Source organism: Rissa tridactyla, chromosome 2 (assembly GCF_028500815.1).
Source record: "Rissa tridactyla isolate bRisTri1 chromosome 2, bRisTri1.patW.cur.20221130, whole genome shotgun sequence".
Taxonomy (NCBI): Eukaryota; Metazoa; Chordata; class Aves; order Charadriiformes; family Laridae; genus Rissa; species Rissa tridactyla.
The window spans coordinates 8936772-8963114 of NC_071467.1; the positions used below are offsets into that span (position 1 = coordinate 8936772).

Here is a 26343-nt window from a genome sequence, read left to right on the forward strand (position 1 = left end):
ACGTCCCGCAGCCCCGGCGGGGGGCGGCGCGCATCCCTCCCTCCGCCGCGCAGCCCCCGCGGGCGCGCAGCCCCTCTCAGCGCCCCCGGGGGGGGGGGGGGGGGTGTTGGGGGGTGGAGGAGAGGGGGGGTCCGCCCCGGTACCGCCCTGCCCGGCTCCGAGGAGGGGCCGGCGGGGGCCACCGGCGCCGTCCACGTGGCTAGGGGCGCGTTATATGAGCGGGCAGGAAGCCCTGCCGGGGAGGGAAGGGGAGGGACGGGGCGCCTGGAGAGGCTCCGCGGGCAGCGCAGGCAGCGGCAGCAGCACCAGAAGCGGCAGCAACAGCAGCAGCGACCGCCCGCCCTCCCTTCCCCGGCCATGGGGCTTGGCGGCCCGCCGGCCCCCCGCGCCCCGCCGTGAGTACCGCGGGACCCCCCTCCCTGCCCCCCCTCCTCCACCGCCGCCGCCTTCCTCCCCGCTTACCTGCAAATAAATCCTCCCGCTCCCCCCCGCTGCTAAAGGCGCGGCGGGAGCCTCCTCCGTCCTTCCAGCTCCCCATTCGGCTGTTAAGTTGTGGTTTTTTGGTTGTCTTTTTTTTTTTTTTTTGGTTTGTTTTGTTTTGATTATTGTTATGTAGAAGCACGGGGTGGCCCCGGCGGTGGCGGAGCTCGCAGCATCCTCCGGCGGGTTCCCCGGCACTCCGGAACGGGGGAAGCTTCGCCCCATCCAGCCGGGATTTCCCCGGTGGAGAGGGGGGCAGAGGGCGCCGAGGTGGGCTCCGGAGCAAGGAGCCACCTTCGGGCCATCCCCGTGCAGGGGGACACCCCCGCAGGCTGCCCCTACGGCATGTCCCGCTCCGCGGGGCACCGGTGCTGCGTGGCGGCGCCGCTCTGCTGCAGGGTGGGGAGCAGGAGGGACCAGCCTGGAGGAGTCCTGCACTCTGATTATTATTTATTATTATTATTTTTTCTCTTTTTTTCTCTTGGGTAGGGTGTGCCGTGGGAGAGGAAAACCAACATTACTCCGTTAGCTGGGGGGGGGGGGGGTCGGGAACAGACTAGCTGTTTTAAGGTACCCTCTCGCACATCTCTGCTTGCAGAATTAATTTCCAGTGGAGTATAAATAACTAATCGCCGAGGTCAGCAGTTTGGTTGTTAGGTGTGCTTTTATTGCACCTGATATATTTATCTCTATAGCAAACGCACATCCCAGGTCTTTACTGTGATTGATTTTAGTCTTGGCATTAATGAAAACAAGCCAGTAAAAAAAATGCCTTCATGCATATTTACTAGTTTGGGGCGCACAAGATTTTTCAACTCTTTGTAACGGTTGGGCTTGGATGTATCCAATACACTGAAATAACTCATTCATATAATTGTGAGTCTGAATTATATATTTGCCTGCTGGGCACACATGTTAAAGGAAAAACCTCCCTAATTATGGATCTTTCAGAGAGATTGGAAGGGTGACAAAGCCCTTGTAATCTTTTGGGTCAATTTTCATAAGCTCCAAAAGCTCCCTTTGAAAAGGAAATTAAATTTCAGTGTGGAAAAGAGACAGGAAATTCAAGGATATAAAAAAGAGAGAGTCCCTATTCTACTTTGATCCTATCCTCAGGAGTTCACTTACGTTGGTGCTCTTCAGTGGCATTAAGTTAAAACGAAGAGTTGCCTTTAACTGGAGTCTTCCTGCCTCTTGGCAGTTCGGAATACTCAATTAGCAGCACACTCCTCCTGTGTATTATTTACACGGTTTTAGCTGGAGGGGTGTCTCTGCGTGAAGCATCTGCTTGGAACTATTTGGATGGCGACATCCATAGTGTCCCGTGCGATCCATGCCAGCCAGTGACTTCTCCAGCCGATATGTTTGCCCCTCCACAACTTTTACGGCTCGATCCAAAGCTGGCGGTTCTCTGCCCACTGTTCTTAATGCCTCGAAAGAGTTCTTCTCGTGTTAGAAGAAGTTGTGGTTGGCCCTGGGTCCTCTTTCCTGGTTTTGGCAGGATGGTTATCTGCAGGGCACGGCTGTGCTTGAGGTATTTTCTGGGCTTATCTGTGAACCTGACGGTTTTTAATCTGTTTGGACACATGTTCAAGCAGTGGCCAGCAGTGGAGGAGGGAATGGTTGGATGCAAATAAAAAAGGTGGATTTGTTTATTAGTTAAATTGTTTTCTTGATTATCCTGGAAACAACAAAGCCCCTGCATAGGTCTATGGTGAACTTGGGTCTCTGTTCCTCTGCCAATTTCTCACTTCATTTACTCTGTTTTGGTGCTGCTGTAGGATAACATTTCAGCGCCAGCAGGTTTAAATCCAGTGCCTCAACAAAGTCCCACTCCATGGTCCTGCCAAACCAGCTTTAAAGCTACTGCTAGATTTTTAAAGTACACTTCTGTCTAATATACGTTTATTTTACCTTTCTACTAGCAGCATGTAAGAGCATAGTCTCTGAAAGAGCGAAAGATGAGAAAAATCCAATCCCTTATTTTTTTGGCTTTCTCACTTGGTGCACAGACTGATTGTACAGCGAGTTGAATTTTTCACACATCCTGGTCAGAAAGGAATTTGCAGCCTTGTTTGCAGTTTTTCGTCCAAACTGGATGATATTAATAATGGTGATGGCATCTCAATCGAGGAGGGTAGCTTTTAAAACTAAACATCATTTTATATGAGGCTTTGTATCTGTTTATCAATTTTCTTTTCTGTTTGTGTAAAACTAGGAGTAATTTGAAGGGAAATTAGGGTCATGCAGATGGCGGTTCCATCTTTTAGGTTATCACAGCATCTTCTATGCCAAGTGCATAGCAAATGCTGTTGTTAAATGATAGTAGTAATACGTTTGTATTAGGAGCTTCTTTTAGAAGTATTTTCAAAAGTGTGGTGAAGCAGAAACGTGCTTTTAAAAGCGAAGGAGTAAGAGCAAATCCAGGTCCATAGCGTATTTCAAGTGTTGTTAATCCCACCACCTGGTGGAGCTTTTCGTGGCACTGGCTGAGGAAACGCTGAATAAGGATACATTTTTTTGTGTTGTTTCAACACTGTCAGACGCTACATGTAGAGTTTCTTTAAATTTTTTTTTTTTTTCTCAAAGCAGACAATTAATTTTCTATATCCTACATGTTCCACACTTTGCAGAAGGCAGCACAGGGCTATTGGTGTCTCGTCTGAAAGAGCACTTATCTGTAGATAGATGAATCGGTGAAGTAGGATACAATTTTTATGTTTTTTTTTTTTTCCTTCCTGTCCTTGTCTTTTCCTTGCAACACACTTTTTTCTTATCTTTTCTTTTTTTTTTTTCTTTTTTTTCAAAGGCAATATGATGCTGGCATAGAGCGTGACTGTGACTTGGGCACCCAGAAGCTATTTGTTTTCACCTAGGAGCACTTACGTGGAAGAATTATTTTTAATAGCCAGCCCCTCTTCCAAGACACTCTGATGAAACCTTTCCGTGCAAGCTCTGTTCGCTTTGTACTAATAATTTCAATATAAATATTGCTATAAACTATTTGCTAAACAGCCTGCATACAATCAAGCTTGCAAGGAGAAGAGAAGCAGCCACATTTTTGGCCGATCTGAGCTTATTGTTATGGTTTAAAACATGGACGTAAATTCCATGGAGTAAGGCAAAGTGTGTCAGAGGTACCTTTGCCCCTCTCTGAAGTATGTAGTCCTGCCTAACTGCATCAAAGCCTGTCTGTCATGTTTATGTTATGCCAAAGAACTGCTAAATGAAAATCTGAGTAAGTCAGAGTTAAAAATAACTTTAGGAATATCTGTCAGCTCACACCTCAGAATGGAATTATTTAGAACAGCGAGAAACTTCCTTGTCCCATACAAATGTTTCCTGAGCATTATGACTAACGCAAAAGACCCAAACTTGCAGACAAATTGCTGTTGTACATGTTTGTATTACTCTTATTGCCATAGTGCCCGTGTCAGCAGAGAACAGACTAATGGAGGCTTCAGCTACCCCAGGAAGGTGGTCCCAGGTGGGGGTGATATCTCACCTGGGTGGTCCCAGGTATGCCTGGTCACACCAGTGAAATGGATAAACACCTTTGCCGCCTATCCAGAACAGGTCTGCATCCTTCTCTGGGCTAGCCTGGTGTTTGAAGATTGATTCAACTCGTTGCCCATTACGCATCTGCTCTGTGTTGCTCAAAAGGTATCTGCTCCAGGGAGCTGTGAATCACCTACCAGGCTTCAGTGATCTTTGCTCCTTAACCATAGTCACTCAGTGCCATCTGAACTGCCCGAAACTATCTGTTCTGGCCTTCTGGAGCTGGTCCAGAAAGATGTGAGTCTCTGTCTCCTTGTGTCATATTTGAGACCCCAGAAACGTGGCTTTGATATCTAGGGCATCTCCAGTGGCAACTGAAACCTGTGTTTGGCAACTGAATTGACCCTGTGGAAACTAGATGTGCTTTCTGAGCACCAGCCTTTAACTTATGAAATAGATAATGTTATCAACATAAGTGGCCTCTCTTTAGGAGGCAAGTTTGTTGGAGAGGAGTTGTCTCCTACCCCGTAGAATTCATAGAATCATAGAATTGCCGAGGTTGGAAGGGACTTTTCAGATCATCTAGTCCAACCATCAACCTAACTGGCAAAAACCATCACTGGACCATAACTCTAAGCACTATGTCTGCCCGTCTTTTAAAAAACCTTCAGGGATTGTGCCTCAACCACTTCCCTGGGCAGCCTGTTCCAATGCTTAATAACCCTTTCAGTGTAAAGTTTTTTTCCTAATATCCATCCTAAACCTCCCCTGGCACAACTTGAGGCCATTTCCTCTTGTCCTGTTGCCTGTTACTTGGCAGAAGAGACCGACCCCCACCTCTCTACAGCCTCCTTTCAGGTAGTTGTAGAGAGTGAGAAGGTCTCCCCTCAGCCTCCTTTTCTCCAGGCTAAACAACCCCAGCTCCCTCAGAAGCTCCTCATAAGACTTGTGCTCCAGACCCCTCACCAGCTTTGTTGCCCTTCTCTAGACACGCTCCAGCACCTCAATGTCTTTCTTGTGGTGAGGGGCCTGAAACTGGACACAGCACTCGAGGTGGGGCCTCACCAGTGCCGAGTACAGGGGGATGATCAATTCCCTAGTCCTACTCACCACACTGTTCCTGATACAGGCCAGGATGCTGTTGGCCATCTTGGCTACTTGGGCACACTGCTGGCTCATATTCAGCCAGCTGTTGACTAACACCCCCAGGTCCTTTTCCACCAGCCAGGTCTCCAGCCACTCTTCCCCAAGCTTGTAATGCCACATGGGGTTGTTGTGAGCCGAGTGCAGGACCTGACACTTGGCCCTGTTGAACCTCATACCAGTGGCATCAGCCCATTGATCCAGCCTGTCCAGATCCCTCTGTAGAGCCTCAGCAGATCAACACTCCCCGCTAACTTTGTGTTGTCTGCAAACTTGACTGCGGGTGCACTCAATCTCTTTGTCCAGATCACTGCTTAAGATATTTAAGAGAACTGGCCCCAATACTGAGCCCTGAGGAACACCAGTCTTGACCAGACACCAACTGGGTTTAACTCCATTCACCACCAGTCTCTGGGCCTGGGCCTCCAGGCAGGTTTTTACCCAGCGCAGAGTACTCCTGTCCAAGCTATAAGCAGCCAGTTCCTCCAGGAGAATGCTGTGCGTAACTTACTGAAGTCCAGGTAAACAATATCCACAGCCTTTCCCCCATCCACCAAGTGGGTCACCTTGTCATAGAAGGAAATCAGGTTTGTCAAGCAGGACCTGCCTTTCATAAACCCATGCTGACTGGGCCTGATCGCCTGGTGGTCCTTCATGTGCTGCATAATGGCACTCAGGATGATCTCTTCCATAACCTTCCCCAGCACTGAGGTCAGACTGACAGATACAGTTCCCTGGATCTTCCTTCTGGCCCTTCTTGTGGATGGACATCACACTTCCTCGATGCCAGTCAAACTGGGACTTCCCTGGTTTGCCAGGACTGCTGGTAAATGATGGAAATTGTCTTGGTGAGCACTTCCACCAGCTCAGTACCGTTGGGTGGATCCCATCTGGCCCCATAGACTTCTGTATGTCTAGGTGATGGAGCAGGTCCCTCACCATTTCTCTTTGGGGGGATTACAGGGGCTTCATTCTGCTCCCTATCCCTATCCATCAAGTACCTCAGCCTTCTCATCCTTTGTCACCATGTTCCTGCCATCATCTAATAAAGGATGGAGATTCTCCTTAGTCTTCCTTTTATTACTAATGTATTTATAGAAACTTTTTTTATTGTTCTTAACATACAAAGCCAGGTTAAGTTCTAGTTGGGCTTTGGCCCTTCTAATTTTCTCTCTACATGGCCTTTGTAGCCTTCCTGAGTGGCCTATCCCTTCTTCCAAAGGCCATAAACTCTCTCTTTTTCCCTGAGTTGTATCCATATCTATCTGTTCAGCCAGGCCGGTCTTTTTCCCCAATGGCTCGTTTTTCTGCACATGGGGATGGCCTGCTCCTGTGCCTTTAAGACTTCCTTCTTGAAAAATGTCCAGCCTTCCTGGACACCTTTGCCCTTCAAGACTGCCTCCCAAGGGACTCTGTCAAGCAGACTCCTGAAAAGACCAAAGTCCACTCTCCGAAAGTCCAGAGTGGCAGTTTGCTGACCCCTCTCCTTGCCTCTCTAAGACTTGAAAACTCTATCATTTTGTGATCACTATGCCAAAAACATCCTCCAACTGTCACATCCCCCACAAGTCTTTCTCTGTTTACAAACAATGGATCCACCAGGGCTCCTTCCCTAGTTATCTCCTTCGCCAGCTGTGTTAGGAAGTTATTCCCCAACACACTCCAGGAACCTCCTAGACTGTTCTCTCTCAGCTGTGTTGTATTCCCAGCTGCTATCTGGTAGGTTGAAGTCTCCCATGAGCACAAGGGCAAGTGATCTTGAGATTTCTCCCAGATGCTTGTAGAATATTTCACCTACCTCAGCATCCGGGTTGGGCAGTCTATAACAGACTCGCACCATGATGACACTCAACCCTATTGTCACTGTCATTAAGTTCTTGACATCCATAACACTCCCTAACACACAGAGCCACTCCACCGCCTCTCCTTCCTTGCCTATTCCTTCTGGAGGGTTTGTAGCCATCTAATGCAGCACTCCAGTCATGTGTGACTCCTTTTGTTCTGATAAGGGCTCTGGGCCACCCTTGCACTCATTATCAGCAGCCACAGAGGAACTGCTGTCCCCGTTCTGGCCACCTTTCCCACTGTTACCCCATCCTCCTCTCTGCACCAGTTCTGAGCATCCCATGCTCTGGTTCGTAAGTAGCAAACTCAAGTAACTTTGTGGAAAATGTCCTATAAAGCTTTGAAAAGCTCCTGTGAGTCAGGGCTGTACAATACCCACTGCTGTGAAATAGCCGTGGAGTGTGGAAAGCAGGGGGGCCCTTGGGGGACAGGGAACTCTTTTAAAAAGAAACTCCCAGTAATGTCGATAGAAGCTTCTTCTGAAGCGTGAGTTAAGATTAGGGATGTCACCAATTGTAAAGACTGTAGTAATTGCTAAAATGCAATTCTGGGGGGAAAGGAGGGTGGAAAGCAATTTGTTCCTGGCTCTGCTGGGCTTTGAAGTGCTCTCAATTACGTTGCTTCGTCTGGACTGATGTGCGCGTCCTTCCTCTGAGAGAAGAAGACTTGTGCCCTGAGTATAAGAAAACAAAGCCTTTAGGCAGAGGGGGTATTTTATTTGCAGGGGCAGACAAGACATTTGTAAACCTCATAAAATGACAGCTGTTACTGTCAGCGGATCGCTGGGCATCGCAGAGTGCAAGAGAGGCATAATGTAAATGGTTGGACCCTGCGTCTGGTGACAAACGTTTGAAGTGTAGCTTTCTTGCTCTGAGGACATCATCTCAATAGACCCTTTGTTTTTTGTAGTATCTTTTCCATTTCTCTGGAAGTCCTTTCTCCCATCAGTAGTTTGCGATATAGGCTAAGCCCTCCACGGCTTTCTACCCCGAAAGATTTGAGTGAGGGAGGAGGGACTGACTGTGGTTGGAGCCACAGGGTCCAAACATGACCTTGCCCATCTTTTTGGTGCCTGACACAGGACTGCTGCTGGCATGGAGGTGACCACACATGCTCTGGGTATCCCTAAAACTCCCCTGAGCCAGATCGGTCCTTATCCATCCCTTTGGAGGACTGTTCTGCAGAGCAAAAACCAGCACAGTGATGCTGAGGTATTAAATTGGATGCAATTTTAAAATGTCTCTGGACTAGATAATTGCTACTGACATTTTCCCCGAATCAGTAGATTCTTTAATTTTTATATATATATATATATATTATTTAGCTGTTGTACACCAATACAAAACAAAAGGGTTGTTCCTTTTAAAGGACACTACGTTATTTCTGGAGTCTGGATCTTCAATCAATGGCTTAATCTTACATATCTGAAATGCTGTGTGTGCTGACACATCACAGTGCTGTACCAGCTCGACAAAGAAATCTAATTCTATCAAATCTGCCAGCGCAGTTAATATGACCCTGCCAGGGAAGCATAAGGCGTCACCTCCATTTTTTTTTAGGTAGGAATCAGGTTCCCTATCTCCAGCTCAAATTAAATGCACACTACATGTGGCCAGATTTGTTTTTTTTGGGGTTTTTTAAGAGACGTGCTTACATCCTGGCAAGCAAAACCGTAGATCAAATTGGAAGGTGTCATCTGAATATTTGGGTTGAAACATACTGGTTTGAGTCCTACAAAAAGTCCTTCTTTGGGATTAGTCTTGAAGCAGAGACCTGCGTTACTTCATCCTCAGAATTCTACAAAGTCTTATGTAAGGAATGGCGTAGGGCTACCTGCAACTTGAATCGGAGCTGACCTTATGGTATGTGTTTCTTTTATGTGACACCCTATGGTGCGTTTGAAGCTGTCAGGGTGTGATAAAGGCATCCATGCCTGTATCTTAAAGTCCTTTTGTCTGATGGGTTGTGGTGATGCCTTTTACATGACCTGCCCTTGGGCAGGTATACAGGCTGCAGCCTGCGTTAGCGCAAGGCTTTAGCTGCTAACACTATTGCTCCATGCATCTAATGCTTTCTTTTACTACACCTTGATTTAAATCCGTTTGTGCAATTGATCTGACTTAAATTTTTTTTGTGACAAAACTGAGAAAAATACTGGTTTACGTTGAATCAAAGCAAACCTTAATTAAACAAAGGCAGGTCAAGGTAATTATGGTTTTGATCAAGTGAAGCATTCTTGCTTTTTGGTTTACTTAATCTTAATTCCGGGTGCATTCCAAAATCTCAGGTAGTCAAAATTACTCATTTTGAAAGAGCCAAGAAGAAAGTTTGCCTTCAGAAATGTCAGAATGATTCCTCTGAATTTGATGTGACCTGCATCGACACAGTTTATCTCAGCCAACAGCAATACTGATATTATACCTGAATTTGGGTTTTTGTTTCTTGTTGCTTTGGAACTATTTTTGTATTGAAGTTGTTATTCTTCAGAAGGTTCACCTAGTTTTTCTCTTCAGGGGCAATTCTGTGCATTTCAAGCAAAGAAAGGATCTCTCCTGCTTCTCTGTCTGATGCTTATTAGAAGAATTAGAAATCTTTCTTCTTGATCCCTCTCGTCTTTCTCCCTCCCACATCCTCTGCTTTTCCCTTTCAGATAAAATTTGCTCTTGTTGAGAAGCAATGAGTATATGATCAGGTCTCCTGTGGCTTCACTCTGCATCTTGCAAAAAGACCTGCTGTTCTTCCCAAACAGTTGGCTTAATCCTAGCCTAAAAATTCACCCTGAAAAGTAAAAATGAACTTTTGCATGCCCTGTGTCCTGTTAACAAAAGTTCAGCATCAAACTGCAGATGTTAGGGCTGAGGGTGTCCTAACATCTCTAGGTGATCAAGCAGTAGCACCGGTGGAAACGCAAAGTGGGTAGATGCTAAGTTTGCAGACAGAACATTGGAGGCACATACAGTTCAGGAGCTGAGAATGCCATAACCTTTGCAATGAAGTTATGCAAGTTATGATGAAGTTATCTCTCACGCTCTGGAGATTATGCTGTAATGGCAACACAGAAATGCAAGGAAAAATTGCATCAGCCTTTCTAAAAGGTTAATAGTTAAACAGACCCTTGCAAAAACTTCTCTTGCTTAGGAAGGCAATATTCAAATGTAAACTGGCTCTTATAAAATATCATATGGAAATCACAGTCCTCTTTTATGGTGCTAAGAGGAGGAAAACAGCTTGGAAGGATAGTGTGGGGATGCTTTAAAAATTTGGCAAAAGGCAGCTCCCTTCTTTTGGGCTGCCTGAGAAGCCTATGGTGTGGCTTACCCGTGTAACTGGGGGCTCTGTAATGGGGCCTGAGGATACGGCTTTGCTTCAAGATCTCATCTCCAGGTGAAAAACTTACCTCCACTGACATTATTCTGATGGCTGTAGCCTGGTGATGTCAGGTGTCCATAGAAATATGAAGTATTTAAAGCCACACTTAAAGTTTTTAAACGCTTGCTAAAGGAGAACAGACTATTTCTGTGGCTCCCACCACTCCCCTTCTTCTGTCATGCTTTATTCTATGTATGCCAACATCAAAGCGAACGAAGACATCGAGAGAGCTGGGGACACTTAAACTCTGCATCTGAGGTCAAACATGTGGTGGTGAGAGGATACACTTGTGGCTGAGAACCTGGAGCCACCTTGGAGAGACAAGCCCCATCCGGTCTCAGCTCTGCTCCAGACTTGCCAGCTGTAAATGACAGGGTTTCGGTTTCCTGGGTATTGAGTTCAGCCTGTAAAATGCGTGGAGACTCCAGTAAAGATACAAATGTTGCCCTTTTGACCAACAGCTTGATTTTTGAATCAGGAAAGTAAAAGGAAATCTTCAACCGCGTGGACAGAGGAGCTTTAGAGAATGGGACGCTGGCTTTAGCAATTCACTGTCTGCGACTCCATTGAGCAGTTCAGTCATCAGAGATGTGCAAAAGCACTGCCGATGCAATGGAAATCACCTGTAGTTCTGCTTTACCTACTAAAATGAGTTTATTACTGTAGTGCTGCAAGGATCATGCGATTTGGTGCTTTTTCCATGTGGTTGTTGTTGCGCTGCTTTTGCTTGCCTGGTTCCTGAGACCTTACAGGGGAACGTAAAGTGTCATGGACTCACTGTGGCTGTTGCAGCAGACTTTCTGTGAATATTGCAAAAATATGCAAAGATAGATATGAAAAATTAAAAACTGCTTCAGAGCAGAAATGACAGAGGAAGAGCCTGTATCGTGGTAGCAGGATGCGTGGAATAGCAGCAGCTACACAATTCTGTGATGAAACTGCAGGGACGCGGGAGCATAGCCATCGGCCATCTCAAACGGCCACTTCATTAGCTTGCTAGGGCAGCGAGATGTATGGGTAGTCTGGGAGACAACCTAAGAAAGCAAACCCATTAAAAAGCATACTCATTACAGACAAACTTTGGCCCAGGCCACCTGTTGTGGTTTGACCCTAACAGGCAATGAGGATCATGCAGCCCTTCACTCACTCCCCCACCCTCAGTGGGATAGGGGAGGAGAATTGGGGAAAAAAAAGGAAACTCTGTGCGTTGAGAAAAGGGCAGTTTAATGTAACAGTAATGGAAGAGAAGATAATAAAAACAATAATGATAAAAGAATATAAAAATGACTTATGCAATACAATTGCTCACCACCTGGTGATCAGCCCATCTGATTGCAGATTCCTGCCCCCCAGCCAACCCCCATTTATATACAGAGCATGACGTCTATAGTATGGAATATTCCTTTGGCCAGCTTGTCCTGTCCATGCTCCCTCTCAGCTTCTATGGAAAGCTGAAAAAGTCCTTGACTTATTATAAGGATTACTAAGCAACAATAAAACAATATGTGTTATCAACATTACTCTCATACTAAATCCAAAACACAGCAGCTACTAGGAAGAAAATGAACTCTATCCCAGCTGAAACCAGGACACCACCGGATTAGGTTTGACAGGACTTGTTTAACTGTATACCTAGTTGTTTGCAATGTTCAGGTGCTTTTTGGCCCCTTTGAGAAACTGGAAGTGTTTCATTCACCTGTAGGATATGTGCATTGTAAAATATTTGAGGGCATTGGAGAACTGTGATGCATATTCCAGACTCAGGAAAAATGGGGTGATTTAGGTCTCTTACAAGTGGGAATTTCACTCAAAATAAATGTGATAGAAATTGAGATGCCTACTTCTATTTTTTTTTTTTTTAACGGTCCTTTAAAATCATGGAATTTTTCAGAAAAAAAATTATAATGATCAATATATATGTATTGGTCCTCCAAATGTTGCTGTGATTTGACATAATGCTCACCATTCAGAGAGTTAAATTACACCAAACAGAGCTGGGTGTAAATGCCTAGTTAAGACACTGATTTGTGCCCTACCTGGGCTTCTCCTAAAGCACTGTAACTCTGGGGTGTAAAACGGCCGGCCAGTGCTTCAAACAGAAATAAGCCTTGAGCAGCTACATTAGTGGTCATGAGGCCAAAGAGGGAAGGAGCGGGAGATGGATGCTGGCTGTTGAAAAAATACGAGGTTGTTGAAAAATGGAAGGTGATACAGTAATTGCAGAAGTGGCTAAAACATTTACTAGTAGCAACGAAACAAAGGAGTTTAGAATAAGTTGCCTCTCTGCAAGGCGAGAGTCTCTTGTCGATGCTGAGTTAAGTGTAAGCATTGGCAGAGGATGCTGCTATGTAATTGCAACTAATTTGGGGATTTTTCTTAATAGGGGAAAAACCGGAGGTGTGGGTGGAGAAGAATCGATGGGTTAGAACTGCCATCCCAGCTCGTTTGGAGGGGGATGTTTCTGTTTCACAGAGCACCGGGAGAAGAGGGTACTTGTTTCTTCCTCTGCTGCCATCTGACCTGCTGCTGGCGTAGGAGAGGGGCTCATTTGTCGTACTTTGTTTCTGCTGGCTTAAAAGGAGGACACACATTTTTCCTTTACCTGGATGAAGAATGCAATTTAAAGCTGAAATTTTACCATATTCAGCCAGAAGTGCTCAGTGTGTCACTGCCTCTATTGTTTCTTGTAGAAGAACTTCCCCCGCCCCAGTTTAGACAGTAGCCCTTTGTCCCTGTGGCTTAAAATACCCAAGTCCTGCCTGTGGGGACTGTCAACACACTAATTGACAAACAATCCTAAGAAGTTTGCCCCATTCAAAGTTCTTATTTTGGAAAAAGTTGTCCTGTGGGAACAAGCCTGACCAAGAGTTAGATATTGGTGCAGCTGAAAGCAATACTTCGATGCTCCTCAGGCAAGCTGTCAGGGACCCACACATTCAGCTTTTCTTCTTTTGTGTGTGTGCGAGTTCTTAAAGAAGCTTTGCTCCAAATATCATTTCCCTGATTTATCTTACCACACACAAACTTAGAGGTTCTCTGTATTCTATGAAAAAAAAACCAAGCACAACTTCATTTTGGAAAAATGGCATTTCATCAAGGTGTAACTCTCCCCTGAGGTTGTTCTCAGAGCCACTAACCGCACTTTTGGCATGTCTCTGAGTTTGGAAAATAATATTATGAGTCTGGCTGTTGTCTGCCAGTAAAAATTTTACACCCTTACTGTCTTGCTTGGAAATTTACTGGCTGTGAGATGCAGATGCAGAATATACCCGCGTGTGTCCTCAGTGAGAAGCTTCTCATGGAACAGCCTGAAGGTAGAACAAGAGTCCCCGAGGCAACTTGCTGTGCTTCCAAGGCTTGCTTGGCAGAGGTGCACACACCGGGAGCGGGATTACCAGGGTGGCGTTTAACCCTTCCCACCCTCAGAAGAAACCTGCTGGCTTGGCAAGACAGCTCTTCCACAAGGAGGAACTTGGTGCCGTTGAAACTGGTGCTCCCTGCTCCTGTGCTGCTGGCATCCTCCTCACTTGAATTGTGAAATGTGGCACTCTGCCATCGCTGCCCAAGGGTCATGTTGAGGGTAAAACCAGGCGAGACTTGCTCGTTTTGAAAAGCATCTCCTTCATAGTCCCTCACCTCTACAAAGGGAACCGTTGTGAATTTGTCAAAGCCTGGATACCCTTTTTTACTTTTGTATCTAATCAGGTTTCATTTGACAAGTGTAGTTCTTAGAGACGGAAATTCTGTTATTGGGGCGCTGACACTTTTCTGAATATTAAAAACCCTCTTCCTTTTATAGCTGTCAGAATCAATCTTTCAGACCTTCTCTTCCAGCTGCCATACTCTCTTCTGAGCTGATTGCTACTCCTGATCAGGTACGTGGCAGCATCGCTTCGCCTGACACCAACAATATTGACTTGCAAGGAAATTAAAGGTGTTTCCACATCTTGGACCAAGTGCTGTGTTTTGCTTTTAATCCTCTCTTCCGTCAGTAACAAATACTGCATGATGGTTTCAGCCTTCTCCGAGAGAGAATAGGGTCGTGCACAGTAACCTTGAGTATAGACGTGTCATATCTAATGAGCTCATTAGGGCTTGATCTGCTCATTACCTGGAGACTGTTGAAGGCAAGACCAAAATATCTCGCGGAGACAGAGTGGGTAGCATGCTTCCCTCTGAGTCAGCACAGGGATGTTGCTCAGCACGTGTGTTCGAATAGATTGCTGAAGCTGTCATCTGCTTAACGAGACTTAGGAAGCTTGTGACTTCTCATAATCTTTAAAACACATGGCACTTGTATGAACAGGCTTACTGATGGTGGTTTCCTTAGCCAAACACAACAGGACTCTTCAATCTGTATGGCAGAATGCTTTTCTTAGAGCCATCAGTCATCACTGTCCAAGAGTCCAGTAAATACAAATTTTCTTTGTTACAAAGTTACCCTCCCCTTCCCAAAGGAAATTCTTTCATAGGTGTGACAGTCCTTGACAATCCACTTATAGCCCCTATTGAATTTCAACTTCCCGTCCAAAGTTGTTGGGATGCGAGATTGTTACAAGACTTTTTTTTCTTCCTCAAAGGCCACAGAGTAAGAGATCCTTGTCAACAGTACACGGTAAGAGATTTCAAACCCGATGAGTGATCTTTAAGGCATGGAGCAGGAACCTGCAGAGTGACTTGGGTGTTGGGAGAGTTAAAATTGTTTTTTTTCTTTTTTTTTTTTTTTCAGGAGGCTCAGAACAAAGCGACACAGCTGGTAGCCAGAATTAAAGGTGTCCTTCAGTCTGCTCAGTAGGCTATTTTGGGAGACATAAATGATGTAAGTGTCATGGCAGAGAGACTAAACTACTCCACATCAAATAAGAATAGTATTTACGCAGGCTCATGCTATCCGTCTCAATAGGTAACTTCATAGTTCCCCATCACATAGTTCCTCATCCCATCACCCCATCCCCCCATCAAGATTTGTATCTTGATCTAAATAGGATGGAGATTTATATCGTAGCCTCTTTCACCAGGATTTTCTAGATGCGCACTCAAACTGGTGTGTCAGCAGGGACGTATCACAAGCATGATGAATGGCAAAAGCTATATCCTTTTGGTATAACTGAACAGTGGTGCACGGATTCATCAAGGTGGTTTTTGATCTTACCTAAAAATAAGCAAGGTACTCACTGGCATGTTGGTCTTTTATTGTCTGACCCTTCAAAGGAGACAGTGACAGAGGAAGGACACAAGTGACTTTCAGATGACATTGCATTCATTCGTAACAATGCTGGAGTTCTGTTGAGATGCTTCCTAAGGATGTTACGTGCATCTGGCAAAAGCTCTGCTTATGTTTTCCTTTGATATACACCCAGAACCAGAGACAGATGCTGTAAATCAAAGTAATTAAACGTGTTGGTGTCTTGTAAAAGATGGTTACCGTAGTTCATTTCATGGTTCAGGGCTCTGCCTGTGTGATTTGAAGGGGTTTTTTTTTGTTTAGTTTGGGGTTTTCGTGTTTGCTTTTCTTTTTTTTTTTTTTTTTTTAATTGCAAGGCTTATTTAATAATTTTGTAGGCAAAAGTATTTGGCAATGACAAACAACTTCTGTGGGTGTTATCAGCCGCACTTCCTTTGCTCCTCAGCTCAGAGTGCTTTAGACAGAGTGGGAGAGGGACATGCTGAAGGAGAATTGCTTTGTACTTAGCAGAATTAGAATAAGCCCAGCAAGCACATGGTTTGTGCTTAACTCCAAGAGCCTGAATCTGATCTCACTCCTACTAATCTCTGAAGGGATTATTCCTGATTTACACCGTGCTGAATGAAATCAGAATCTGGCCCTGAAAGCCTATTTGTACTTCAGACATTGTCTCAAGGCAGCTGACCTGCAAATATGAAAAAGAAGCTTGGCTTCCCGCAGGTTAATTGTTTAAATTTGTCAAGCTAAGTGGACTATAGCTTGTTTAGCAGGGTTTATTTTAAACTAAAGACTCTTTATCCAGGAAACTGCATTGCAAAAACTCAGGCTAGAATCCATTTACCTCTGTTGGACTAATAAGAGATGGTAATCAGAGGACCTTCTTCGGTACAACACAGTGCTCTTTATTTGCGTAGTACCTTTCTTCTGAGGATATTAAATGCCTACTGCATTGCAATTCTGGAAGCTGTTCAGCCAGACAAGTCTCTTTAATGACCTGCAGTGACTCTAGTTGCTAGCAGTGAAGTAAAAATAAGCTAGTACAGTAGGTCTCTGGTCATGAGTGACATCTGTAAGAAAAGGTCTGCAACCTAGAACAGGGTGAAGCGGTTAGCTGAAAATACTGGGGTTTCTGGAATAAAGGCTACAACTTACCTATCTGCTGTGAAGAAAATGGATCTTTATTAGCACAACTGCAGCTAGTGTTCACTGACACAAGTGCCAAAGGCAAACGTACAGTTTTGTGGTGGGAGAGCACAGGTTGCCTTTAGATAGTCACGGCCAAATCCTTTACAGCCCCAAATCGATATATTTTTTGTTTACGTTTTGATTGTGTACATGCTCATTTTTAAGGCTGTGTTTATATCATACCTGTCTGTATTGTGATAAAAGGAAAGTGGAATACACGTTTTCATAGGGCTGCTCTAAAGGAAACTAGTATGTTATTACATACCCACTTATATTCCCAAATGAACAAGTCACATTTGTCATTGCTGCAAAGCACAATTTTGCTGTAGCAACACACTTGCACTGTGTTTGAACTGCCTAAACACAGACATATAATGTCAGGGAGCAAGATGGGTGGCCTCGTGCAATGGCTGGCCTTATTCTCTTTGAAAATTTTATTCTTGAATTCTGTTGTCAGCTTTGATTTCCCCATAACTGTCTCTTTGCCATGACTATTTGAGATGCTGCAAGCTTTAAACTACAGGAGTGCTATATAGCAATCATCAGAGTCGTTAATATTTATAAACACTAAAAGCATGGGGGACATGAGTGACTGAATCAAATATCTTAATTGCTGTCTTTGGGAAGAGGTGGGAAATGGCTGTCTCAGCAGACTAGCAGGGTATATTCGCAAGGGGAAATGACAAGGCACATCCAACGTTGTTCAGATGACTGTGGAGGGTCCTGTGTTTATGGACCATAGGTTACCTACAGCCCATAATTCATCAGCAATTGATGTGGTACAGTGCGGGAAGATTTTACTCACAATGGTTCAGTTATCCCATACAAACATCTGCTCCTGCTGTGGAGCTGAGCCACCTTTTCCTCGCTGAAAGCGTGTCTGCGACGTTAAATATATTGAGCCAAATTTGACATGCACAGCCATTTGACTGGATAATACCCCTAATTTTCTTTAAAATGAGTAAGGAAGTCTGCTACTTCATCAAAGGCGTAATTTAGCTTTATTGCTAGTTGCTCCAAGTTGTTAGCCATGACTAATGTAAGCCCTGCCTGTCTATCAGCAGAGACTGGAGGAGCTAACGACTGTATTCCTGGAGAAGAGACTTCATTGATTCAAGCTGAAATAGCTGGTGAGTGATGCTCTGAGGAGTTTGCATTAAGAATAAAAACCTGGCTGGCTTTGTGTAAGAAAACCATGCAGTAAACTCTCAGTATTTTTCTCCGTTTTCCACAAAAAACATCATCATTGTGTCTGCAGGTCTATGCCTCTCTCTATTTTTATATATTCTTTATCAAAGGTCTGGATGAGGGGATTGAGTGCACCCTCAATAAGTTTGCAGATGACACCAAGTTGGGTGGGAGTGTCGACCTGCTTGAGGATAGGAAGGCCCTACAGGCTCTACAATGGTATGAGGTTCAACAAGGCCAAGTGCCGGGTCCTGCTCTTGGGTCACAACAACCTCATCCAGCGTTACAAGCTTGGGGAAGAGTGGCTGGGGAGCTGCCTGGTGGAAAGGGACCTGGGGGTGTTGGTTGACAGACGGCTTAATATGAGCCAGCAGTGTGCCCAAGTAGCCAAGATGGCCAACAGCATCCTGGCCTGTATCAGGAACAGTGTGGTGAGTAGGACTAGGGAAGTGATCATCCCCCTGTACTCGGCACTGATGAGACCACACCTCGAGTGCTGTGTCCAGTTTTGGGCCCCTCACTACAACAAAGACACTGAGGTGCTGGAGCGTGTCCAGAGAAGGCCAACGAAGCTGGTGAGGGGTCTGCAGCACAAGTCTTGTGAGGTGTGGTGGAGGGAGCTGGGGTTTTCAGCCTGGAGAAAAGGAGGCTGAGGGGAGACCTTCTCGCTCTCTATAAAAAAGGAGGCTGTAGAGAGGTGGGTGTCAGTCTCTTCTCCCAAGGAACAAGCAATGGGATGAGAGGAAGTGGCATCGAGTTGCACCAGGGGAGGTTTAGGATGGATATTAGGAAAAATTTATTCACTGAAAGGGTTATTAAGCATTGGAACAGGCTGCCCAGGGAAGTGGTTGAGTCACCATCCCTGGAGGCATTTAAAGGACCGTAGACAAGGTGCTTACAGACATGGTTTAATGGTGGTTTTGGCAGTGTTGGGTTAACAGTTGGACTCAATGATCTTCAGGGTCTTTTCCAGCCTAAAGGATTCTAGGATTCTATGATTCACCTGATGTAAACCAGAATAAGTGTCACAGCCATATAAGCAAATGTATGATTTAGTGGGTGAATGAAACCTCCTGGTTAACTCTGCACTGCTTGGCAAAGGTCTCCCGTCCTGCGTCCTTTCCTCTGCAGTGTGTGCATTAACTTGGGTCCGCTTCATCAAAAAGGAATAATGCTGGAGCTTCCTTTGCAGCTTTTCCTTTGCAGCTCTGATCAAATATGAGAAAAAACTTCTTTACGGTGAGGGTGACAGAGCACTGGAACAGGCTGCCCAGGGAGGTTGTGGAGTCCCCTTCTCTGGAGACTTTCAAGACCCGCCTGGACGCAGTCCTGAGTAATGTGCTCTAGGCAATCCTGCTTTAGCAGGGGAGTTGGACTAGATGATCTCTAGAGGTCCCTTCCAACTCTGAAAAATTCCGTGATTCCATGATTTTGCCACTTGATTGAATCAAATTGCTCTAAACATTGTTTCCATCTGTATCCCCACTGTAGGGTATGAGACATTTTTTCCCTATTTGTCTGTTTTCTCAGCTAGTCCCACTAAGGCTGTTTCCACAGCAGATGTAGAGGTGGAGAAACTTCCAAATACACCATGTGCCGGATATGAACTATACTGCCTCACCAAACTGGTGAATGTTGTTTAGCTGACAATTCTGTAATATAGGAAAATCTGCATATTATTGTCCAAGCACTTCATAATTTTCTGGTATTTCTAAAATGGATGCCAGCACTTGGAAATATTGAGTAATTTTTAATTGAAGGGATATGATCAGTAGGTGATTAGTTTGTGAAGTGCTTTGGATGTATGCTGTGTTGTAGAGACAAGCCATCTGGAGCGAGCCTGCGGTTTAGCTTCTGTAATGAGTACCCACAGACTGCGATGCCAAAATGACCAGCTTTATTGCATAGATGAAGATCTTGAGTAATTCAATTCATTTTCACAGATCTAAATGAACTAAAATGGGAACATAATTTGGCCCAAAGTTTTATTTTTATGCTCTTAAGTATTAAGCCAGAATCATCATTGCATCTTCTAATATCCTTAATATAACCAGACACTGCAAATCGGACTATTGATTTTTCTTCCTCTGTCTGCAGCTTTTACCAAATTTGCTGTGGCCAGGATTTCATCCCATTTTGCCTGGACAAGCAGTGAGGCTCTCTTAGGTCTTTCTTGTGTTTGCTATTCCTCTAACCCGCAAGCATAATCCCCTGCCTCTGATCTTGGGGATAGGCTGGCACGGTAGAACAATTGTAGAATCACAGAACAGTTTGGGTTGGAAGGGACCTTTAAAGGCCATCTAGTCCAACCCCCCTGCAATGAGTAAGGACATCTTCAATTAGATCAGGGTGCTCAAAGCCCCATCTGACCTGACCTTGAATGTTTTCAGGGATGGGGTATCTACGACCTCTGGGCAACCTGTTGCAGTAATAGTGTCGGGGTTACTGGGCAGAAGAGTCCCATCATAAATCTATTTTAGTTACAAAGCCCATAGCTTGCATTACGGCAGGTACCTGGGCAGTATTCTTACTGGGTACCTGCAGCAGTAGTGTCTGTGTTGAGAGTCTTGTAGCTGCTGGAATTAATTACTCTAAAATGAAGATTGATTTGCAGTATCACACCAAAATTAATCCTCCTCCTTTCTGAAATTATCGTTACACATTTTTTTTTGCTAAAGTCCGATCAGTCATGGTGATGTACAGTGTTAAAACTTGAATCTGAAGAGCTGCCCTGTATCCAATGTATCAAGGGGTGTAGGAAGGAGTGAGGGTGACTGCAGGGAGTGACTGAAAGTAGCTTCAAGAAAAAAAAAAACAAACCTTCAGGAGGCTTTGATCTGAAGTTGGATATCTGTTCACTGAGGAGGGAGTGTAGTTTTAGAAGAAGGGCACAGTCTGCATGTAAGTAGATGTATTCTATTTGATGTGCCGAGATCAAGGTGTCGGAGACTTTAACTGTTCATCTGTCCGTCTTATCTTGCATTTTCCCTCTTAATTTTTCCCTTGTGCTCAAGAATCCTTTTTCCCTCTTGTCTTGTGAAACATTCTTATGCAAAGCCAAATCTCCTGCAACTCAAGCAAGCTGTTTGTAGCACAACCAGAGTAAAGAGGTGCAGGAGTTTTGGCTTTGCATAAAAATGCATCACTTATTTTTCTTCGTCCTTTTTTTTTTTTTTTTTTTCCTCCCCAAGCTTGTTATTAAGTAAGCAGTATTTTAACGAAGCATTTCATGGAGGAAAAAAAAATGCAACTGCTATGTCCTGTAGATTGTTCCCAGATCCCTGAAGGAAAGATTATTTACAGATTAATAACCTTACTGTTTCCTGTGTCATTGTGAAGCAAATAATGAGCAGGACTTGAAAAGCTCTAGTATCTCCTGGTTTGGAGTACCAGCCCCTCTCAGAACATCAAACGACCATGCCAGCACTTTTTCATGGTAGCCAGATGACTAAATTTCACAGCAGACTATCCCCCAATTTAATGCTGCTAAAGATTGTGTGAACAAGACTTAAAATACAAGCACAAGTTTAAAATCTCGGCTTCAGCATTTGAACTTGAACAAGGCTACACAGGAAGAGTCTGTCGGGAAGGGAAGCATTGGTTTAAAATTGTCAAGTTTTCCAGTGTTTATTGATATTTCCCCAAAGCCATGCAATCTGCGGCAGACCCAAGAATAAATTGCAGGAATCAGGTTCTTGCTGGGAGCACGGATGAGCGGCGTGCTCTGAACGCTGGCACGTGATGAACAAGCCAGCGGTCTCCCTCTCTCAGCAAGAGGTGAGTCACTTGGGTAATTCCTTTTTTAAACAGCAGAACTGGATTCATGCTTCAAGCAGCCTCAGACAGCCAAAGAGGAATAAACTTCAGGTTAAAACCTTGTGCTTCGTGTCATTACCTTCTTCTCCTTCCTTTTTCCCCTGCAGTGACAATGTGTCAGTGGATAACAGCAGGAAAGGGAACTATGCCACATATGGGAATAATAAAAACTAGCAAGGTCTACACTGTGAGGTCCCAAACTACAACAAGAAAAATGGGAGCACCTCTCTTGCCTTCTAATGTACAGGAAAGAAAGAGGGAGGCAAGTTTATGTGGAGCATTTGGGCAAATTGAGCACAGATTTGCCCTACACAAGGTAACTCTTGGAGCAGGTGAGGAAATATATATACACATATATAAACAACTACCCATCCTCGATCACGGGAAACTACATCTGGCTGACCAAAATCTGTTATTTATGTCTGTAACACATTCTGGTGACATGAACCTGCATCACTAGCCTCTCAACTGCACCTTCCAACAACATCTGGTAACACTTGGCCCTTCTATCTGCAGTGCTGCTACAGCCGTTGCTTTGAAAAAGTGGGTTTCAGTGACAATATTGATCTGAGCTTATTCTTAACTACTGTATAATCGTAGGCTGGGCACTGGTGACCTACAATTTCAGGGAAACAAGATAACATTTACTTTATCTTTGTCCTAACAAAAGCCTGTGATTTGATCTCTGATTTGAGCCTTTGAAGGGGTCCTGTTTGAAGAGATTAGGTAAATAGAGACTCTGCTCATTCTTAAAGTGAGCAAAAAGGGATAGACTTTGGATAGGACACTGAATTGAAAACAGGGTTTAATTTCTGTCTCTGCTTTAGAGGAGCTGGGAATTCTGCTTTTGTGGGGTTTTGCCAGCAGTAGACTATAACTGCTACTTTGCACCTCTTTAAGAGCTTGTCTGGTTTTGATTAATATTTCTTTTCTATCCCTTTTTTAAAAATGTGCTATCACACTAGGAATTTTTTGTAACAGACCCGGATGGGTCTGCACAGTTTACTGAAGTATTGACAATCCTTAGGCATCTGCTGTTGAAGAGTTGAAATGCAGATGGCTTATTCCGTGGGGTAGTCACAGATGTCAAAAGTTTAAAGTAATGAAGACATATGGGGAACCTTTGAATTTGCAGTATAAAGAGACTCCAGTAGCATTAATAACACTATGGGCTCTTTTTCTCTTTCTAAGGGTTCTCCGTATCCCATGTTGTGCAAACATGACTGATGAGATGTTAAAATGTGCAAGAGTAATATTCTTAGAGACTCCACTGTTGTGGATGGGGAAAGGAGAATTTAATGCTTACTTGGTCCTAAAGACACCTATTTATAAAATAAAAATGTGCTTCCTTTTGCTAGACAGGTAGTTTTTGATACCTGAGCTCTCAACATATGAGAGTTTTAACTGAATGGTTTTATGAGCTACAACCTTGTAACCCTTAATACACTAGACGAGAAGAATGAATGTGGCTCATTCACCATGAGGGCGGTGAGACTCTACAACAGGCTGCGCAGAGAAGTTGTAGATGTTCCGTCCCTGGATGTGTTCAAGGCCAGGCTGGATGGTGATCTTTAGGGTCCCTTCCAACCCAAATAGGTAGTATTGATAGGTAGTAGATACGGTTGCAAATGACAGTGTGTGGTTGGTAGTGTGGTGAGAGTAGGTGTCCCTCAGCAGGGTTTGGTGGCCCTGCTTGGCAAAGAGGTGGAACATCCTTGGAGAGGGTATCAAAATGGGATGCTGCTGGCTGCCTGGCTATGAAAACAGAGGTGAAATCCAGCCACGATGATCCTTGAGCAGTGAAGGGCGCATGGGTATGGGAATGAATCAGTCCAGGTGCACAGTAGTGTCCCATGGGATCATAGTTTGGAGGGCTGCCAGGCCCAAAGTAGCTGGAAAGCTGTCAACCTTTCAAGCAGAAAATCTTGGTGGGTGGAGGAATTACTGCTGTCCAGGCAACTCCATAATCTGAGGTGCTGTATGGACGGCAGTTACTCTGTACCTACTCAGAAATGTTACTCTCATACTTCACATGACATGCAGGGACAGAGAGAGGAGGGAGCCACTATCACAACACTCATCTTTTTTTCTCTGGCAGGATGAAACCTGGAACAGTGTTAAATTTGTCTCCTTTTGATCACAGCACTGGGAAGGGGGATGGAGATGTGGTGATTGTACCCGTGCCAGAGAAGGCGGTTTTGGGTTCACAGGGCTTCCCATTTGTGTCAGCTCCAGTACATTTTGTTCCCAGGCGTGTCTTTATTCTTCATTTCTGTGGCTTTTCAGGTGAGGAAGCGCTGAGAGTGCTGTCCTCTTGGGTGTCTTGGGCTGGCGGTGAGGACAAAAAGGCGAGAGGGGAAACCGTCAAGTGGAGTCCATGCTTTGAGGAGACAAGAAAACAAACAGCTAGAAAAAAAGCCTGACTTCTGGAACTCATTTCCTTGGGAAGTACGGCAGGGAGCAAAAACACGTGGGATGACTAAGATATGAAGGAAAACCATGCCTGTGTTTGGCAACGAGCCCTGCCCTTTAGCACTGAGGGTAGGGCTTGGTTTCCATGTCTCTCTCCAGGTGAAGTACACGTGTGGCTCTCACGGGCAAGACTCCTGCTCCATCTGCCCCCTCTCAGTGCTGCCGACTGACAGAGCTATTGGCAGAATCGATACTGGGAATAATATGCTGCTGCGACCTCATAATTTAGAAATGACCTTGCAGAAGGAAGTACTTTCTCAGGCATCACCAAGGGAACTGAGCTTCATTTTCTTTTAAGAATACTCCGGCTTCTTTTAATTGGGAGAAAACTGCTCACCTTATGAAATGAAAGGGATTGCATGGGGAGGGGGGAAGCAGTTTTTGCTCCTTCTGGAGCAGAGACTGTTTTCCTGTGCTGGGACTTTGCTTAGAGTGCAGGAGATGAGTGTGGGATGCATCTGACCAAGTGCAAGCATCTGCAATGCACGTGCTGCTGTCAGACCTGGTTGTCTGTTCTCCTGTTGTAGATTGCAAAGAAAAATAGGTATTTTAGCATGTGATTCATCTCATTTCAGAGGGAACATCCTAAAAACAGGCTCTGGAGGTGGGACTTCATCCCTGTTGACAGTTAAAGAAGCCTTGATGACTTGCTCGGGTGTTGAGGTGTAACTTTAGATCAGATGGGTCCTGCCCTGACAGAGGTAGAAGCGAGATCCCATTAACCTCTTTGCTAGGGATGCAGGTGCCATAGGGTAGAGGCTGAGGCATCTAAACTGAGGGAGCTAACATGGGGTTTGTGGTTTTCTTCTGCGGAGATTTGAAGCCCTAAGACTGTGTCCATCAGGTAAGAAGATGGGAGGCTTTCAGAGCCCAAACAGCATTGAGCTGTCGGCACCTTACTGAAAGCTGGTGAGAGCTGTGCCTGCCCACTTCTTTTATGCCATTTAAAAAAAAAATATTAAAAATTTAGGTATTTTCGATTGAAACATCGAGCATATAAGTGTTGTAGATGAGCGTGGAAGAGACGGAGAAGCTTCTTTATGGTCGTAATTCACAGCATCTGCTTCTCTTTCTGTAGAGAGGAAAAAACCCATTACTGGCCTGATTGACTCAGAGCTGCTCTGCAGTCCCCAGGACCCAGACTCTTTTTCATAAAAGCTTACTACATAGAAACAAAGAGTCAAAACCCAAATAATCAATTGTGTTAAGATGCACGGCTTAGCCGAAAGCTAACCCAGACAGTGCCTTCCCACTGCGTGACCCTCCTTGTACCCTCTCATAGATGAGAGATCCAGACTGACCCGATCCCAGGCGCCCGCACGTGCAATGAGTGAAGCCTCTCGCGAAGTGTTTGTTTTCCACATGAGAAAATAACTTCCTCAAGTATTTAATTCGTGGCCCTGTCCCCTGCTTGAAAGGATGCTGTGAGCCCTCTGCCACAGGGAAAACATTAGCATTTTTTCTCTGAAATGAAAGAATAGCAACATTTAAGTTCCACCGAAGCGTTGCTGCTTTCTCAAAGTCTAGTTGACCCTGAAACTTGCTACAGTTTTGAGTGAGCCAGAAAAGCAGGGTTTCTGATATGCCAGATATTGTATCTTGTGCTTTGGGCTGTATTGCCGTCTCCAAAAGATTAAAAGAGGGAGATAGCTTTTCCTATCTTCAAGACCCTTTCACGACTTTCTGGTGGCCTTCTGAAGCTGTAACCTGGGGATGGAATTCCTCCTGCACATATGTCTGATCAGTTGTAATTTCTGTGACAATTTCCCTTTGTTCACACCGTTCAGATTCTTTTGTCCGATGTTTTGTAGCAGAGTTTGTGCTCTTTTTTCAGTAGGCTAGCTCTACTGTGTATGCAAGTCACCATTGATATTATAACAGGTTTGCCTTTACTTTGGTAGCCCCATTGCTCTTACACATGTTCATTGCAAAAAAAAAGAAAAAAAATTGCTTTTATTGGCTTTTCTCAGGAAGGGGTGGAGGATGCAGAAGTGAAATTTCTTTAGCAGAGAAACATCATTTATGCTCTCTGCTAATCACTAAATATGTAAAAGAATAAAGCTAAAAATATTGGTCATTCTGTAGAGAAGTAAAAGGATCACTGCCTTGCAAATGCAGCTGAGGGGTGTGAAAACATGATTCGCGTTCAGAAGATTTTAGAT

The 26343-nt window shown here is 44.7% G+C and overlaps 1 protein-coding gene across 10 annotated transcripts in view; it reads left to right on the forward strand.

The window, feature by feature from the left end:
- The first annotated feature begins 231 nt into the window (after positions 1–231).
- The window catches only part of ST3GAL1 (ST3 beta-galactoside alpha-2,3-sialyltransferase 1), an 85858-nt gene continuing 59746 nt past the window's right edge, over positions 232–26343 (forward strand). The window contains exons 1-4 of one of the 10 annotated variants that reach the window (XM_054193509.1): positions 233–395; positions 15065–15154; positions 17767–17835; positions 23996–24280. The gene's annotated coding sequence lies outside the window, so the exon portion shown is untranslated. Of the gene's footprint in view, positions 396–15064; positions 15155–17766; positions 17836–23995; positions 24281–26343 lie in introns of all 10 variants that reach the window. The other 9 variants (XM_054193511.1, XM_054193518.1, XM_054193508.1 and 6 more) reach the window with 9 other exon arrangements.